Source organism: Lissotriton vulgaris, chromosome 12 (genome assembly GCF_964263255.1).
Source record: "Lissotriton vulgaris chromosome 12, aLisVul1.2, whole genome shotgun sequence".
Lineage (NCBI taxonomy): Eukaryota > Metazoa > Chordata > Amphibia > Caudata > Salamandridae > Lissotriton > Lissotriton vulgaris.
In genome coordinates, this window is record NC_141700.1 from 134,169,379 (window position 1) to 134,187,449 (window position 18,071).

The window sequence follows — 18,071 nt, forward strand, 5'->3', positions numbered from 1 at the left end:
TTAGGTTACAGATGGTGAAGCTGAGTGCTGGAGGTTTGATCAACCTAATTGTGAGCATTGTGCATCTGCTGTGCAAAGTGCCATGCGCTTGATCACTACTGGACACACTATTGAGACGGAATGAAAAAGCAATTAGAAGGTCTTGCTTCACTCGGCAGGATCTTCTACATGATACATTAAAGATCCCAGAAATCACACACAAACATGAAAGATGGTTCTCAACATCTACGACCGTAGAAAAAATATTGATATTGAGATCATGGTCAACACAAGTGCCTACTTAAGATTCTAGGCTACAACACTTGTTTAAGATTGTGTCATATGAGAGAATTATGTATGGAATGCACAATCAGATGACCACATTTGAGGAAATATCATAAGGGTTATTAACTTGAGTATTATTAGCATATTGGGGTGTATGTCTGGTTGGACACTAGGCCAAAGTCTGACTGGCATTTAGGGCTGGTCTGGCAGGGCAGTGTGTGATCCTGTTTTTTTGGGCCTGTTTGCGGGCCTGTTTTATAATCTGGTGCATAGTTTATCACTGACATCACCACAAACATTGACTGCAACAAGCACACATGCATGTAATACAGCAAATGTGTATTTATACAGTATGTCTTTATAAGTACAAAACTGCCCTGATTTGCAAATGTGGGCCTCTTTTTCTTTGTCATATGAATCACTGTTTAGTACTAGGGCCACCTTTATTTTTTGTGGTGCCTGGGACTATTATATAAGTTCCAATGCAGCTCTGCACTAGGCAATGTATCTGTTGCTTTTGGTTTCATGTTTTACATGCTATGCATATGTAGCATTATGCATAACCTTATTGATGCACCATAATAATGTTTCTAGTCCTATAATCAAAGAATTGTTAAAAAAATAAAGAAACTGCATGTCACTTGACTGTAGTGAAGATCACATCCACTACAATACATTAATGCCCACATGCATCAAGGTTTTTAGGAATCGCAAACGTTGCTATTCGGTAAAATCGGCCGTTTGCGATTCCTAAATACCTTTTTAGCATACATCAATCATTTTGGAAAAATCGCTATTTTTAGCGATTTCCAAAAATGCGATTGCTTCTAAGGAATCGCAAATTTGCGATTCCTTAAAAGCAATGCATGATTGTTTTTAAAATTGCGAATTCGCAATTAGGGGGGGCAAATTACCACAAGGGTGAACCTCGTGGTAATTTGCAAAAAAGGTTTAAAATGCTCAAATTAGCATTTTAAACACTCTCATGTTACAGACACACATGTCCTTAGGACGTGTGTGTGAAACATCCATTTGAAAATACATTTCAGGAATGCATTAACATTTTGTGAATTCCAATTTGCGAATTCGCAATTCCCATTGATTCCTATGGGCCTTTTGGCCCATAGGAATCAATGGGAATTGCGAAATCGCAAATTGGAATACGCATAATATTTGCGATTCAGTAAAAATTGCGATTTTTACCGAATCGCAAATTTTATGCACTTTCAATAATGCATCCCGTTTTGCGATTCCTTATTTGCGATTCGGTAAAAATCGCAAATTAGGAATCGCAAAACCGGACTTTGATGCATGTGGGCATAAACATTTAAGTCGAGCAGTGCCTAAAAAGGCATATGCAAAATTACCCTTGAAGAATCTACACTAGCGCTCCATATTGAAACTAGCACACGCCCGTCCGTGGGATTGTTTCACAGTAGTATACTTTGACGACTGATGGCAGCATCTGCAGTGGCATAGCTTGGCCTTTAACCCTGGTGACTGGTCAATATACTTCTTTTTTTCATTCCTTATTGAAAAATGAAGGCGGATGCCGGGCAGTGACCTGGTAACGGGCGCACACAACCAGGTGTGAGAGCTACCAAAAAAGATCAGCAGCCACACTGATTAAACTCCAGGGGGTGCAAAGCACGGTACTCTGGGACAACTGCTTCTCTGGATACTCATGAATGATGCTCCCGTCTTTGTCAAGAGAAGCAAAAGTACAGAGGGCCATATTATCAAGAAAGGGCGATACATTATTGCCGCTTTTATCGGCAGGAAACTGCTGCTAAAGCAGCGGTAATGGGAATGATAATAGGCCTTTGTGAATTCCCATAGAAGCCCAGGTTCTGGTGTTAACCTGGGCTTCTATGGGAATTCACACGGGCATATTATCAAGCCCATTATCGCCGCTTTATCAGCAGTTTCCTGCTGATAAAAGTGGCGATAATGTATCCCCCTTTCCTGATAATGCGGAAGGCGTTCAAGAATAACTCGACCCGCCACTTTCCAGAGCGAATCAAGCAAGGAGATTGGACAGTAACACGCTGGCGATTGGCAGTCCCCCTTTTTAAAGATCGGAACAAGAATGGATTCTGACCATGAGTCCACAAGCCCCACCACACATGATGCCTGCAGGACCCTGGTCAGAATTGGGGTCCGCAATTCCAAGTTAGCTTTAAAGAAATCAATTGGTACCCCATCGGGGCCAGGCGCCTTTCCGTTTTTGCTAGCCTTCAATGCGAGCTCTACTTCGTCATACGTTCTATCTAAAACTAAGGGGTAAGGAGTCAGTTTTAGTTCCGGGTGGGTCTTTTCCTGGGAGTTGACTGCTTTGTGCCCGCTAGAAGAGAGGCCAGAAATCTGGGCAAAGTGTTCAACCCACGTCAATTCGTCTATCGCCACGTCAATTTTAGGGGTAGCTCTAGAATCAGAAATGAAGGGAGATTTAATAACTGCCCAGAAAGCAGCGCTGTCCCTTAGGGAACAGCTTTTATGAAGTTGGTCCCACAGTTCCTTTTTCAATTCTGTTTTTCTTGATTTTATAACTTGATTATACTCCTTTCTAAGAGTGATGATTTCTTGGGGATCCTGTTCTATTTTATGCAATGCGACTTTCAATTTTGAATGCGCTTTTGTGCAGCTGTTGTTAAACCAACTTTTATTTTTAGGCTTTCTCTTTTTCAGTTTGACAGAAAGGACTTCTTTTATTATTTTAGTGACAGTAAAAAAATTGATCAAGACTTCCTCATCGGAGGTGTCAATATCAAGACAGTTTTCAATCGCCACTCGTGCTGTTTTGACTACGTTTCTAGTAATAGCTACAGGATCCACTTTATCCCATATTAGTGAGAACCCATTTAGCCTGTCTAGAATCAAGGTATTTTGCTCCAGGGTCCTGACTGTATTAGGACTAGCTAGCTTCTGTAAAAGCAATAGAGAGATGCAGGGATTACTAGCCACTACAAGATGGCAACTAAACTTATAAGCCAAATACATTCTGCAATTGCAAATAAAATGGCGCCCGCACAGGACGCCCGCTGCTGACTGTGTTTACCTGTCGGCGTACACGCGGTATTTTGTAGGTAAGCGGCCCAGTTTTGTAGTGTTACTTGCCTTCATTACTAATAGTAGCGGTTTGACAGAGTAGTACCTTACGATCGTTTTCTCAATATTTTACACAGAGAATACTCGCCACGTACTCGTGTTGAGGATGGAATTCTTAAATTACTGGAGACAGTCAGCCCAAGTACGGGTGAGTGCTACGATAGTGGCTAAGTTTGGATAACTATATCTTTCAGTGTCAGACGTAATTGACTAAAATAGGAATGTCGTGTTTTCGTTTTTTACTACAGAACATATACATATCAATTATTTTTTCCGATGAGATTGGAGATTTTACGATTAGAGGCACAGACTGTGAAATTTACGATTACTTCACTACTTTGAAGATTATTCCTTTTATATTGAGGTGAGCCACAGGAATGGATTATTGAATAATGTTATGGAACCGGGGTTTACTTGCTCTCTACTATTGTCTAGTTACAAATGGTCTCATTGTATGATAGTACTTGTTCTTGCGAAAGGAGGAATACTAATGTAGAATGTGACTAGTTGGATATTTTTCACTAATAACAGGACACTACTGATAAACAATGTTATATATGAAGTATATGAGGAGTATGAGGAGGAAATGAGGAGTGTCCTCTTTCGTTCTAGGGTGTAAATCGCAGCTATACCAATGGAGGTCTGAACTATAGGAAGGATATGATTCTTTCTTTGGTAAAGCAAATTTTTACTTTATAATTTCTTTCAATCTTGGGACTTGTGGGTCTCTTCTTGTAACTCTGTTTAAACACCAGGGCATGCACCTTTACATGTAGGTGAATTTCTAATATGGCATAATATGAGACACATGGTAGCTCTGAGGGTGACCTTACACATGGTTTAACCTCTCCTGTCACTATAATTTATTTTGATCAATGTTTTTAACGTCAAAGATATTAAGTATTATTATCTTCTTGGCTTGCAGCCCTGAAGAAGTCGAAAGGCATGACATTAATGCCCGACGAAACACGTGTTGGCTGTGTCTTTGATTGATGAGAAACAAGCAGAAATAAATGACAATGATGCTATGACAACAGACCCTGGTGTTGTTAATGAGAAGAATACATCGCTTTGGATACAAAGCAGGACACTTATATATCTACCATTGATATGCGTACTTGTTGAGACAAATTTTGGACTTAAAACATTAACTATATTCTGCTCAGCTAAGAATTCTATAAATAGAGAGATGCTATTTGGATGGTGTTCACTCATAGCAATATCATGAGACATACACTTCGTGACACGTGGTTCCGCTTTACAAGAAATAAAAACAAAGTCTATTGTACTTGACCTGCCTCTATCATTAAAGGTTGTGATAGGCGGGACCAGAGGGTTTATCATGTTATTGGCCAGACCTAAATCTAAACCAAAAAGTGTTTCCTTTAGACAGTCCCCTAGTGTTGTGTGGGAAAAATTAGTTATCAGGTGTTCATTCTCATCCGTTAGGCCACAGATATTCTGGTCACTGTGCCTACACAATCGTTGATTAAATCACCTCCCCAAATAATTACGACATCTTTGGATAACTTGTTTATTAGGTCTTGAAGAGAAAGAAAAATGTGTCGTATTACTATTAAAAAAATAACCTGGTGAAGATTGTTATAAAAGTTTACCAGGAGGAAGTGGTCAGCCTTATTCAGGCGGAGGCTTAGTAATTGGAAATTGGGTTCTAGTTTTACTTGGGTGATTTCCTCAAATTCCACCAAGTTTGAAACAAAAGTGGACAGACCTCCTCTAGCTCTGCCAGACGATGAAGGCAGTGCAGGGAAAAATATGTTTTGTATCCCTCTATATGAACCTCAGCAGTAGTCCACGTCTCTTGAAAACAAAGGTTTTTGAAATTATGAACAAAGCTAAACCAGGTATTATTCCCGCCTTTGATCGTTGTCCAGCAATATTCCAATAGAGTATAGTTATCAGAGACTTATCCGTAGCACTCAGGGGCAGAAGTCAAAATAGTAGGCTCTACTTGTGCTCTGCACCTGGTATTACTAACTGCGACTGTACACCCACTCAAACCACATTCTTTCAGAAAGGAAGCTAATGGTTGAAATTGTGCCTCAGAAGTGACGTGTTCTTTAAATGTGCACTTAAAGAATGGAAAAAGTTGCTATTCAAAGCGCAGACAAATACCAAACGTAAAAAGGTGCCATAATTGCACTGCGTGAGGTGGCTTGAAATGTTATCTTCTATACTAATATAATAAAGAGAGAGCCCAAACCTTTAAGGCGGGTAATCTCAGGAACCACAGCACCAATCACAACACCCAATACAGCGTTGGAAAGGCAGTTGCAGCATAAGGACATAGGCTATGCAGACGCCCACCATATACATTTAAAAGGTAAAAGAACCGTGCCAGCAAAGTAGTCCCTTGTGGGCGTGTCTGCGTTGTGCTGTGGGTGTGTGCTGGGGGCGTGATAAACGCTGGGGGCGTGTGGTACATTCCGCCCTTAATGCCATGTCTTATATCGTGTGCTAATCCCACCCTGCTCCCTTTAAATACCCCTGCACCCCGTAATCATAACCCACCTTGCTCCTTAAAATACCCCAACACCCTTAAACACTAAACCATCTTAACCTTATAAATATACCCTGTACCCCAAAACCCAAACCTATACCTAAACCCTAAAAATACCCCTGTACCCCAAAACCCAAACTTAGCCCTGAACCCAATAAATACCCCTGTACCTCAAAACCCAAACCTACCCCTGAACCCTAAAAATACCACTGTACTCCAAAACCCAAACTTAGCCCTGAACCCTGAAAATACCACTGTACCCCAAAATCAAAACCTACCCCTGAACCCTAAAATACCCCTGTACCCCAAAACCCAAACCTAGCCCTGAACCCTAAAAATAACCCTGTACCCCAAAACCCAAACCATACCCTGAACCCTAAAATACCCCTGTGCCCCAAAACCCAAACCCAGCCCTGAACCCTTAAAATACCCCTGTACCCCAAAACCCAAACCTACCCCTGAACCCTAAAAATACCCCAAAACCCAAACCTAGCCCTGAACCCTAAAAATACCCCTGTACCCCCAAACCCATACCTATCACTAAACCCTAAAACTACCCCTGTACCCCATAACCCAAAACTATATCCGAACCCTTAAAATACCCAAACACCCCAAAACATATACCTCAGTACCCCAAAACATATACCCCTATACCCATACTTACCTTATCCAAACAAAAAAAACATGCTTTTACCATTCATGCATTTACAACAAATTTCGTTGTAAATGTATGCGTGGTAAAAGCATATAAAATGTAATGACATGCGTTATAATGGCATTGCGGAGTCATGGTACTTTTGTAATGAAAGTATGGGGAGTGATGGTATGCGGAAAGAAAGTTGCGGAATAATGGGTGTTTACAATCTCCCGGTAAGTACATTGGTGGCACGGCAGCCCACATCTCCAGCAATATACTCATATTTTTCACCACCCATTTGAAAAATTCACAGGTCTCTCTCATTGATGGCCAGCACCGACATACACTTTTAGACACACCTCCCGCCACAAGTTCTAGAATTGCGAACTTTAGAGCTGGGGAGCTACGTTTGAATCTCGGCATCAGCTCAACATCCTGTGATTCCAGGCAAATCGCGTTATCTCCCCGTGCCTACCACAAATGAATGTGTTCTTCTGTAAAGTAAATTGTGCTCATGCCATGTTGTCGAGTTTGCGCTATATAATATTGCAAGGAAAAATAAAGTAGGGAAACTCGAGTTCACACACTACTGAACGCGCACTCTTAAGTGCATCAGCAGTGCACTGTGAATCGGAGCGTTTCACAGGCCTGTCACAGATAAGAAATGCTATCAAAATGAAATCCTACAAAACAATATACTACTGGCCGGCAGCAATTCATACCTGGACAGCGTCAGGACGAGCTGCTAGTTATTGATATATTTGTGAAAATAAAAACAGTAATATAACTTGAAGAGACACCGAGATTCTGGGAAAATCCCTTTATAGCAGTTTAGCAAGTCTGCCCTCTGAGCCAACGCCAACTTCCTGACACCAACTGTTCCGACAACGAGCGTGTTGTGGCGCTATACCAGCCTCTTGTTCACTCTGGCACTTTGAAACAGAGAGTGGACAGGTCCGAGCAAAAGCCTGAGCTGGGCTGGAGCAGCAAACTTTGGAATACACGGCCGTAGTGGTGCGGCGGCAACAAGGACATGCGCGATACGACCTGCTCTATAAATGTGTGTTTTATATGTATACATTTTTTTAAACATATGAACAGACAGGAGGAGAGGCCATCGTGCGCTGATAGAAAGGCATGTGCAGAGGTAATGGCGCGCCCGCCATTGAATATCAGACATGCTGACTTCTGCAGAGCGCCACGGAGGTCAGCTGAAACACTGCGCTTGCAGGGAAAGAGGAAGGCTCACTGGCAGAGCACCGATAAATAAAACAAGAAAAGCGAGGCAGAGTCTGCTCACGCTGCCTGCACGCGCCAGTCGGCCCTCTGATTGGTTAATAAGGAAAACCAATCAGAGAGCTGACTTGAGCGTGCAAGCCGCGTGATGAGGGGCGTGCTCTCTCCCGATGACATCAGGGAGAGAAAGAACAGCAAAAACACATCCCTCTATCCCAAAAAGACAGGGCTTGAACGGAGTGACGCCCCTCTCCTCCAATGGCTGGCCTTAGTTTTGGAAGCCAGCCAATGGAGAAGAGGGGCGGGTCCAAGACCCCCACATACTGTAAACATACAATCTCCGCTGCGCGACACTGCTGCGCAGTGTACGCTAGGCCGAGACCTGAAAAGGTAGATTAAGTGCCCTGAATTAGCCACAGCGCCCAAGATGTTGCTCAACCGCTAACACTACATTAGTGAGATGAAACAGCAATGTTCTGCTAAAATGGCTGACCTCCCTCACATCACCACGTTGCTTACACTTGCCTTCTAGCTTAGGCAATTTGGAATTCTAACGGGTGAACACTGCCCTCTTCAGGTGGATGAGTGGAAATACATGTGATGTTTTGCAATTGAACTGCTCGTGCTATCATGTCGATCTGTCTAAAGCAGGGGTCTTCAAACTGTGGGGCGCAACCCCCAGGGGGGCCGTGGAGCGATGGAAAGGGTGTCGCGCCTTCACAGTCACTCTGCCCAGGCCCAAGGGCTTCAGCTCCCCTCCTCCCCGTCTGTGTTTAAGCCCGGGCTGCTTCAGTGCAGCTCGAGCTGCTGTCGGATCGGCTGGGCAGTGTCTGAAGTCTTATCTCAAGCACACCCGGGTTTTTGACAGGTCGTTAAAGACCATTTGCATATTTACATGCCTTTGTAAACTGGTTCCAGTACCCCCTGGGTCCCCACTCTGCCTATTCCTTACATTTAAACAGTTCTATCAAGCGCAGCTGTGAATAAAACTCCAGGAAGGAAAGAATGTCACAGTTCAACAACAAATGAAATTAACTAAGAACAGAAAAAACATTAATACATCTTAAAAGGTTTTTTTCTGTTCTGTGACGCAGCGGCGGCGTAAAGCAAGCGCCATGCTGCGGGGATTTACAACGTGACACATCTAGGGAGCTACGTCACGTTGTAAAGGCCTGCGCCACATGTAAACTGCATCAGGTTTCATGTGGGCGTACCGCCGCAGGGTGGGCGTTCCGGCGCAGGAATGACTCGGAAAAGTGCCTGAGTGAAATCTACAGGATTTCACTCAGTCACATTTTCGACCACGCAGCGTCAAAACTTGGTGCCTGCTTGAAGCAGGCGTAAGGTGTGACGCACCATGTGGAAAATAGGCCGGGTTGGCACAGTGCTGGAGTTGCGTTGCGCCCCGACACAACTCAGGCACTGATCCAACCTGAAGTCGCCAGATGCGACACGTATCTGCCTATCCTTGCACCATGGCATGCGGCGCATCCGTTGTGGCGCAACAATGGCATTGTGTGGCGCACGTTTCTTGGCGCATCCCTGCTGATTTCCAGGGATGCGCCAGGTAACATAAATCTGCCCTTAAATATGTAGGCTTAGGAAACCGTTTGTTAACCTGCGGCAATGGCAGAGCCATGAATCCAGGCTTTTTGCCCACTCCTGCTCTGGGACCAAAACATGCTGTGCTGCCTGGACCAGAGCTGGAGTTTGATAAATATGCAGATTCTGCCAACAGGTTTGGAATTTTTTGTCATGAGGGCAGGCCCGGCTCCAGGAATTTTTATTTGGGTGGGCCAAGGGTACATTCGGGTGGGCCACTACCGTCCCAATTTGTCGCTTCTGGAGGTAGACTACAAGCCATAGATTACATCATATCTACCTTTCAACAGTCACTATGATACAAGGATTGCTTCTGTGTGTATACAGAACATGTAGAGAGTTATGTATTGGTGCCCCACCACTGACCTATTTCTCTGTAGATACCTTTACTACAACCCTCCAACAGTGCACTCCATCTCTTCGTAACCCCTCCACCTCATGACCTCCTCCTCAGACTCCCTCACTACCACCCTCCACCAGTACCCCTCATCTCTCTGTATCTCCCACCCTCCCCCCATGACCTACTCCTCGGATTCCCTCACTGCCACTCTCCAAAAGTGCCCTTCATCTCTCCAAAGTCCCTCTCCCTCATGATCTCATCCTCGGATTCCCTCACTACCACCTTCCAACAGCGCCCCTCATCTGTCCAAAGGCCCTCCTACCCATGACCTCCTCCTTGGCTTCCCTCATTGCCACCCTCCACCAGTGCCCCTCATCTGTCCAAAGGCCCTCCTACCCATGACCTCCTCCTTGGCTTCCCTCATTGCCACCCTCCACCAGTGCCCCTCATCGCTCCACAGCCCAGCCCTCCCATGACCTCCTACTTGGATTCCCTCATTGCCACCCTCCACCAGTGCCCCTCATCGCTCCATAGCCCAGCCCTCCCATGACCTCCTACTTGGATTCCCTCATTGCCACCCTCCACCAGTGCCCCTCATCGCTCCATAGCCCAGCCCTCCCATGACCTCCTACTTGGATTCCCTCATTGCCACCCTCCACCAGTGCCCCTCATCGCTCCACAGCCCAGCCCTCCCATGACCTCCTACTTGGATTCCCTCATTGCCACCCTCCACCAGTGCCCCTCATCGCTCCATAGCCCAGCCCTCCCATGACCTCCTACTTGGATTCCCTCATTGCCACCCTCCACCAGTGCCCCTCATCGCTCCATAGCCCAGCCCCTCCATGACCTCCTCCTTGGATTCCCTCATTGCCACCCTCCACCAGTGCCCCTCATCGCTCCATAGCCCAGCCCTCCCATGACCTCCTCCTTGGATTCCCTCATTGCCACCCTCCACCAGTGCCCCTCATCGCTCCATAGCCCAGCCCTCCCATGACCTCCTACTTGGATTCCCTCATTGCCACCCTCCACCAGTGCCCCTCATCGCTCCATAGCCCAGCCCCTCCATGACCTCCTCCTTGGATTCCCTCATTGCCACCCTCCACCAGTGCCCCTCATCGCTCCATAGCCCAGCCCTCCCATGACCTCCTACTTGGATTCCCTCATTGCCACCCTCCACCAGTGCCCCTCATCGCTCTACAGCCCAGCCCTCCCATGACCTCCTACTTGGATTCCCTCATTGCCACCCTCCACCAGTGCCCCTCATCGCTCCATAGCCCAGCACTCCCATGACCTCCTCCTTGGATTCCCTCATTGCCACCCTCCACCAGTGCCCCTCATCGCTCCACAGCCCAGCCCTCCCATGACCTCCTACTTGGATTCCCTCATTGCCACCCTCCACCAGTGCCCCTCATCGCTCCATAGCCCAGCCCTCCCATGACCTCCTACTTGGATTCCCTCATTGCCCCCCTCCACCAGTGCCCCTCATCGCTCCATAGCCCAGCCCTCCCATGACCTCCTACTTGGATTCCCTCATTGCCACCCTCCACCAGTGCCCCTCATCGCTCCATAGCCCCGCCCTCCCATGACCTCCTACTTGGATTCCCTCATTGCCACCCTCCACCAGTGCCCCTCATCGCTCCATAGCATCTCCCCCTGATGACCTCCTCCTTGGATTCCCTCATTGCCACCCTCCACCAGTGCCCCTCATCGCTCCATAGCCCAGCCCCCCCATGACCTCCTCCTTGGATTCCCTCATTGCCACCCTCCACCAGTGCCCCTCATTGCTCCATAGCCCAGCCCTCCCATGACCTCCTACTTGGATTCCCTCATTGCCACCCTCCACCAGTGCCCCTCATCGCTCCATAGCCCAGCCCTCCCATGACCTCCTACTTGGATTCCCTCATTGCCACCCTCCACCAGTGCCCCTCATCGCTCCATAGCCTCTCCCCCTGATGACCTCCTCCTTGGATTACCTCATTGCCCCCCTCCACCAGTGCCCCTCATCGCTCCATAGCCCAGCCCTCCCATGACCTCCTACTTGGATTCCCTCATTGCCACCCTCCACCAGTGCCCCTCATCGCTCCATAGCCTCTCCCCCTGATGACCTCCTCCTTGGATTCCCTCATTGCCCCCCTCCACCAGTGCCCCTCATCGCTCCATAGCCCAGCCCTCCCATGACCTCCTACTTGGATTCCCTCATTGCCACCCTCCACCAGTGCCCCTCATCGCTCCATAGCCCAGCCCTCCCATGACCTCCTACTTGGATTCCCTCATTGCCACCCTCCACCAGTGCCCCTCATCGCTCCATAGCCCAGCCCTCCCATGACCTCCTCCTTGGATTCCCTCATTGCCCCCCTCCACCAGTGCCCTTCACCTCTTTATCTGCATTTAAAAATTATGAACAGACAAAATATTGCTTTTTAGTAGTTGTCTTGCATCCGTCATGATAACGATACAACAATATAAATTAAATATATACGAAATATGTGTCTTGCTGGACCCTCACAGACTTTTAGAATATTAACTAATATACACACATCCTCGAAACATACTCAAAGGATATAGCTGGGCCTTCGCAGATTTAAAAAAAAACTGAGCAATAGCCACACATTCTCTTACCTGCTCTGTTCAAATTCTGTGCCACAGCCGGATCTAATGAACAGCTGAAGGGGTCAGCCTGATGTCACTGCGAGGGCCAAGGTTCGTGTTTGGGTGGGCCAGGTTCATGTTTGGGTGGGCCTAGCCCACCCTGCCCACCCTCTAGAACCGGGCCTGCATGAGGGGGTCCCTACACCTGAAAATGTTGACAGGGGGGGTCGCGGCATCCAAAAGTTTGAAGACCTCTGGTCTAAAGGATCTGAAGGTCGTTGAGTAGTTCTACGGACCCAGTTTGGTTGTACATAAGAATATAATGGGCGGTGTTGTTCTTGCTTGAAACACACCCTTGATCATGTATTGTCACACGTGTGTGTCACTTGTATTAGAGCACCAAACACTTTCACACCACACACCCACTGCGCTGGCAGATTGTTTTTAATGTTTTTTATATACAATTAAATGCATTTATCATTTGATGTATTTGTACATTGATTGTGATGTCTATAGTCTTTGGACCACTGTTCTTCATGTATAAACTTACCTAAGGTCCCTGACGACACCCGGGTTCCCTTGTTACCTATGACATAGTCACCTTTGTGCACGTGTTTCACACTCCATTCAAGTCCTGTGTTAAGGGTCGGTGGTGGGATGGGGTGTGGGAGGGGTGGTGGTGCGGAATGGTTGTAGGAGGGTGCTGAGGACAGCATTGGGCAGGGGAGTATGAGGCCTGGCAGAAGAGAGGGTGACATGCTCCCCTCTGCCGAGGTGGGGGGGGGGGTAGACGCAGCAGGGCTTGGGAGGGTGGCAATGCTTAAGTTGTAACTTCCGGAATGAATAGTTTTTATAAAATCGTAGGGAGAGAGGGGCATCAGACTGACACCCTGCCAATGTTATGAGGTCCATGTAGGATTGACTGCCCTAGTCCAAGCTTTGTTTTATTCCATTCTCGCACGGAAGGAATAAATCTGTCCATCACAGAGGGGGGCTGTTACTCCCAGAAAAGAAGAAATAAATGCATTTCTTTGAGAAGCAAACAGAACTAGTATGGACCAGAAAAAACAAGAACACGTCCCACCGCACACCCAGTTGTTGCTCTTTGTCTTTTAAAGGCGTGGACGAAAAATTCCATCCTCGGGGGATGACGGATAAGTCCACAAACTGCCCACACATTCCAAAAACAATGTGAGACCATTAAGAGGAAAGAGGTACATGAAGTTTGTAGTTTCTGTAACGACCTGAGTGCGCCTAGAAAGCTGAAGAAAACAAATCTTAGTGGCGGACATTAGTCAAATCAAAGACTTGTCCCTGGATTATCTAAACCTGACATTCGGATTAACATCTGGTGGGCGTCACCATACAAGGGGGAAAATCCAGTTTCGTGGCATTTCTTCGAAAGTGTTGGTTCAAACGTGTTCGGTTTCCAGTAACTAGGTGCAGCTTTTGCCTGGAGGAAGGGGAGGGGCTGAAAGGGCATTAAATAGTCCTGCGACATCTCAATTCACCCACTTCCAGTGCCAGCCGCCAGTGCCTTCTTCCTGCTTGTGGTTGAGGTAAGGTTCATGCGCAGCTGTCAGGACTCTCTGCTTGGCACCATTACAAGGGGGGGGGGCACCTTGTGGCTGGACATGTTGTTTACGGCCAGAATTCACGGGTCTGGCTTATAGGTATTTACGGCAGAAATACGGAATGAGATTCGGGCCAGTATTTACTATCAGTGCGCGTCATCCTCATTCCGGAACAAACCTGCTGAAGGCGGGAAGAGCACGAGGGCCGTGGGCTGGCAGGAGCGGGCATCTGTGCCGCCCTCATGCCACGCAGAGAGGTTTTAAGACAGGGCCAACATGGGCCCTCGCTCAGGCTCCCCGCCTTGCAAGGGGCCCCGTGAGAGTGAACCTCTCTCTCTTTGACTCGGTCTATTCTATTTTTTTAATCTAACCATCTCTGCCTCTTTGCCTGACTGTCTAAGCAGTGCCATTTTAAGGATTTTCGGGGCCCAGGCAAGACCTATTTCAACTCTTTTTGTGTGACCCTGTAAAGGTTAACACAATTTATTAATGTCTGGCGCCATGTGGGCTAAAGTTGGAAGGTGACGGGTAATAACAGTTCAAAGCTGTTCTGTACGGGGGCCCCACCATTTATTTTTCGGAGGGCCACAAAATCCTTCTGATTACACTGATGCCATGAAAGGGGGCTGGAAAGCGCCTGGACGCCAAAGCCAGGCGCTGCCTGAAGCCTGAGCGTGCTGTGATTTCTGGCCACATTCACCAGCTGGTAAAATCGGTTCTGCTGTTCACGCTCCTGAGCAATCCTTAAGCGGGAACACCAGGCCGGGTATGAATGGGCGAAGCAGGACACTGCCCAGGAATACCCTCTACCCAACTTTTAATTGGAGCCTTTGGGGTCTGTTCTGGGGCGACAGTGTGGTTCACCAGGTGACTTCTTAAGTGCGTTAATGATAACCTTGACTTTTCAGAACCCCCCGCGGGTTGTAATGTCTTTGCCGTCCAATGAATACACGGGTCGGGGTTGTAATCTAAGAAGGAGGCTTCTTTGGAATTATAAAATGTCAACAATACAATGGCAGGCGAGACAACCTGATGGCTGTATGTTTCCAGGAGCATTCTTTCCTAGTCCTGGGCTTTATATTAATATCAAGGTGCGCTCTCGGAGTTCTGCAGACGTTTTCTGCCGGTGTCAAAACCATGGAACCCCCCTTATGTCCGCCTCCCTTAAAATAGGAGCAGGGTTGAAATATGGTAAAGTATTTGAAAACAGCATCATTTACTATTCCAACACTGTCATTGGTTATTTGGGAAAGAGTATTTAAGGGTGCCTTGCGAGTGGAAAAGTGACATGCAGGCGTGGTAAAGCGAATTCATAAGCTCACTAAAGCTGTAGGACGTGGAAGGATGGACTCACTAAAGCTATGGGGGAGTGCAAGGAAGGGCTCACTAAAGCTGGTGGGGCGTGGAAGGATGGGCTCACTAAAGCTGGTAGGGCCTGGAAGGATGGGCTCACTAAAGCTGGTGGGGTGTGGAAGGATGGGCTCACTAAAGCTGGTGGGGTGTGGAAGGATGGGCTCACTAAAGCTGTAGGGTGTGGAAGGATGGGCTCACTAAAACTGTATGGTGTGGAAGGATGGGCTCACTAAAACTGTATGGTGTGGAAGGATGGGCTCACTAAAGCTGTGGGGCGTGGAAGGATGGGCTCACTAAAGCTGTATGGTGTGGAAGGATGGGCTCACTAAAGCTGTAGGACGTGGAAGGATGGGCTCACTAAAGATGTATGGTGTGGAAGGATGGGCTCACTAAAGCTGGTGGGGCGTGGAAGGATGGGCTCACTAAAGCTGTGGGGTGTGGAAGGATGGGCTCACTAAAGCTGTAGGACGTGGAAGGATGGGCTCACTAAAGCTGTGGGGTGTGGAAGGATGGGCTCACTAAACTGGTAGGTGTGGAAGGATGGGCTCACTAATGCTGGTAGGGCCTGGAAGGATGGTCTCACTAAAGCTGTATGGTGTGGAAGGATGGGCTCACTAAAGCTGGTAGGGTGTGGAAGGATGGGCTCACTAAAGCTGTATGGTGTGGAAGGATGGGCTCACTAAAGCTGGTAGGGGTGGAAGGATGGGCTCACTAAAGCTGTGGGGTGTGGAAGGATGGGCTCACTAAACTGGTAGGTGTGGAAGGATGGGCTCACTGAGGCTGGTAGGGCGTGGAAGGATGGGCTCACTAAAGCTGTAGGGCGTGGAAGGATGGGCTCACTAAAGCTGGTGGGGCGTGGAAGGCTGGGCTCACTAAAGCTGTGGGGTGTGGAAGGATGGGCTCACTAAACTGGTAGGTGTGGAAGGATGGGCTCACTAAAGCTGGTAGGTGTGGAAGGATGGGCTCACTAAAGCTGGTGGGGCGTGGAAGGATGGGCTCACTAAAGCTGTGGGGTGTGGAAGGATGGGCTCACTAAACTGGTAGGTGTGGAAGGATGGGCTCACTAAAGCTGTAGGGCGTGGAAGGATGGGTTCACTTAAGCCGGTAGGACGTGGAAGGATGGCCTCACTAAAGCTGGTGGGTGTGGAAGGATGGGCTCACTAAAGCTGGTGGGTGTGGAAGGATGGGCTCACTAAAGCTGTAGGTCGCGGAAGGATGGGCTCACTAAAGCTCGTAGGGCATGGAAGGATGAGTAATATATGATGTTACAATGCATACACTTACAATGCATGCACCTACAACACAGTTTTTACATCGCAACATCCACTACAACGCATTCCATTACATCACATGACACTACATTGCATTTTTTAAAACTACCTTTACAATACATTCCATTACAACACATACTATTACGTTGCATTTAAGGTAAGTATTGGATAGTATAGGGTTACAAATACAATTCTAACTCCAGGGGGTGCAACAGTAGGGTAAGTGGTGGATAGTGTAGGGGTACTATGCATTGTAATGGTATGTGTTGTAATGCCTGCCTTGTAGTGACATGCGATGTAGTGTCATGCATTGTAATGGTATGCTTTGTAATGCCTGCAATGTAGAGACATGTGTTGTAAAGGATGTTGCGATGTAATGACTGCGTTGTAAGTGTAGTGCGATGTAATGACTCCGTTGTAAAGGTTGTGTTCTCAGGATGAGCTCGCTAAAGCGGGTAGGGCATGGAAAATTGGGCTCACTAAAGCTGTAGGGCGTGGAAGGATGGGCTCACTAAAGCCAGTAGGGCACAGAAGGATGGGCTCACTAAAGCTGTAGGACGTGGAAGGATGGGCTCACTAAAGCTGTAGGGCGTGGAAGGATTGGCTCACTAAAGCTGGTGGGCATGGAAGGATGGGTTCACTAAAGCTGCAGGGCGTGGAAGGATGGGCTCACTAAAGCTGGTGGGGCGTGGAAGGGTGGGCTCACTAAAGCTGGTAGGGTGTGGAAGGATGGGCTCACTAAAGCTGGTAGGGTGTGGAAGGGTGGGCTCACTAAAGCTGGTAGGGCATGGAAGGGTGGGCTCACTAAAGCTGGTAGGGCGTGGAAGGGTCGCCTCACTAAAGCTGGTAGGGTGTGGAAGGGTGGGCTCACTAAAGCTGGTATGGTGTGGAAGGGTGGGCTCACTAAAGCTGGTATGGCTTGGAAGGGTGGGCTCACTAAAGCTGGTATGGTGTGGAAGGGTGGGCTCACTAAAGCTGGTAGGGCTTGGAAGGGTGGGCTCACTAAAGCTGGTATGGTGTGGAAAGGTGGGCTCACTAAACTGGTAGGGTGTGGAAGGATGGGCTCACTAAAGCTGTTCGGGCGTGGAATGGTGGGCTCACTAAAGCGGGTAGGGCAAGGAAGGATGGGCTCACTAAAGCTGTTCGGGCGTGGAATGGTGGGCTCACTAAAGCGGGTAGGGCAAGGAAGGATGGGCTCACTAAAGCTGGTATGGCGTGGAAGGAAGGGCTCACTAAAACTGGTAGTGCGTGGAAGGATGGGCTCACTAAAGCTGGTAAGGTGTGGCTGGATGGGCTCACTAAAGCTGGTAGGGTGTGGAAAGATGGGCTCACTAAAGCAGGTAGGACGTGGAAAGATGGGCTCACTAAAGCTGGTAGGGTGTGGCAGGATGGGCTCACTAAAGCTGTAGGGCGTGGAAGGATGGGCTCACTAAAGCTGGTTGGGCATGGAAGGATGGGCTCACTAAAGCTGGTGGGGCGTGGCAGGATGGGGTTACTAAAGCTGGTGGGGCGTGGCAGGATGGGGTTACTAAAGCTATTCGGGCGTGGAATGGTGGGCTCACTAAAGCGGGTAGGA

At 47.8% G+C, this 18,071-nt stretch overlaps 1 protein-coding gene across 2 annotated transcripts in view; it reads left to right on the forward strand.

Moving 5' to 3' along the window:
- The window catches only part of LOC147673652 (protein S100-A4-like), a 178,538-nt gene that overhangs the window by 154,430 nt on the left and 6,037 nt on the right, over window positions 1-18,071 (forward strand). Inside the window, exon 1 of one of the 2 annotated variants that reach the window (XM_086946395.1) lies at window positions 13,730-13,856. The exons of the other annotated variant lie outside the window; for it this stretch is intronic. The gene's annotated coding sequence lies outside the window, so the exon portion shown is untranslated. Of the gene's footprint in view, window positions 1-13,729; window positions 13,857-18,071 lie in introns of those variants that run through there. 2 annotated transcript variants of the gene reach the window in all.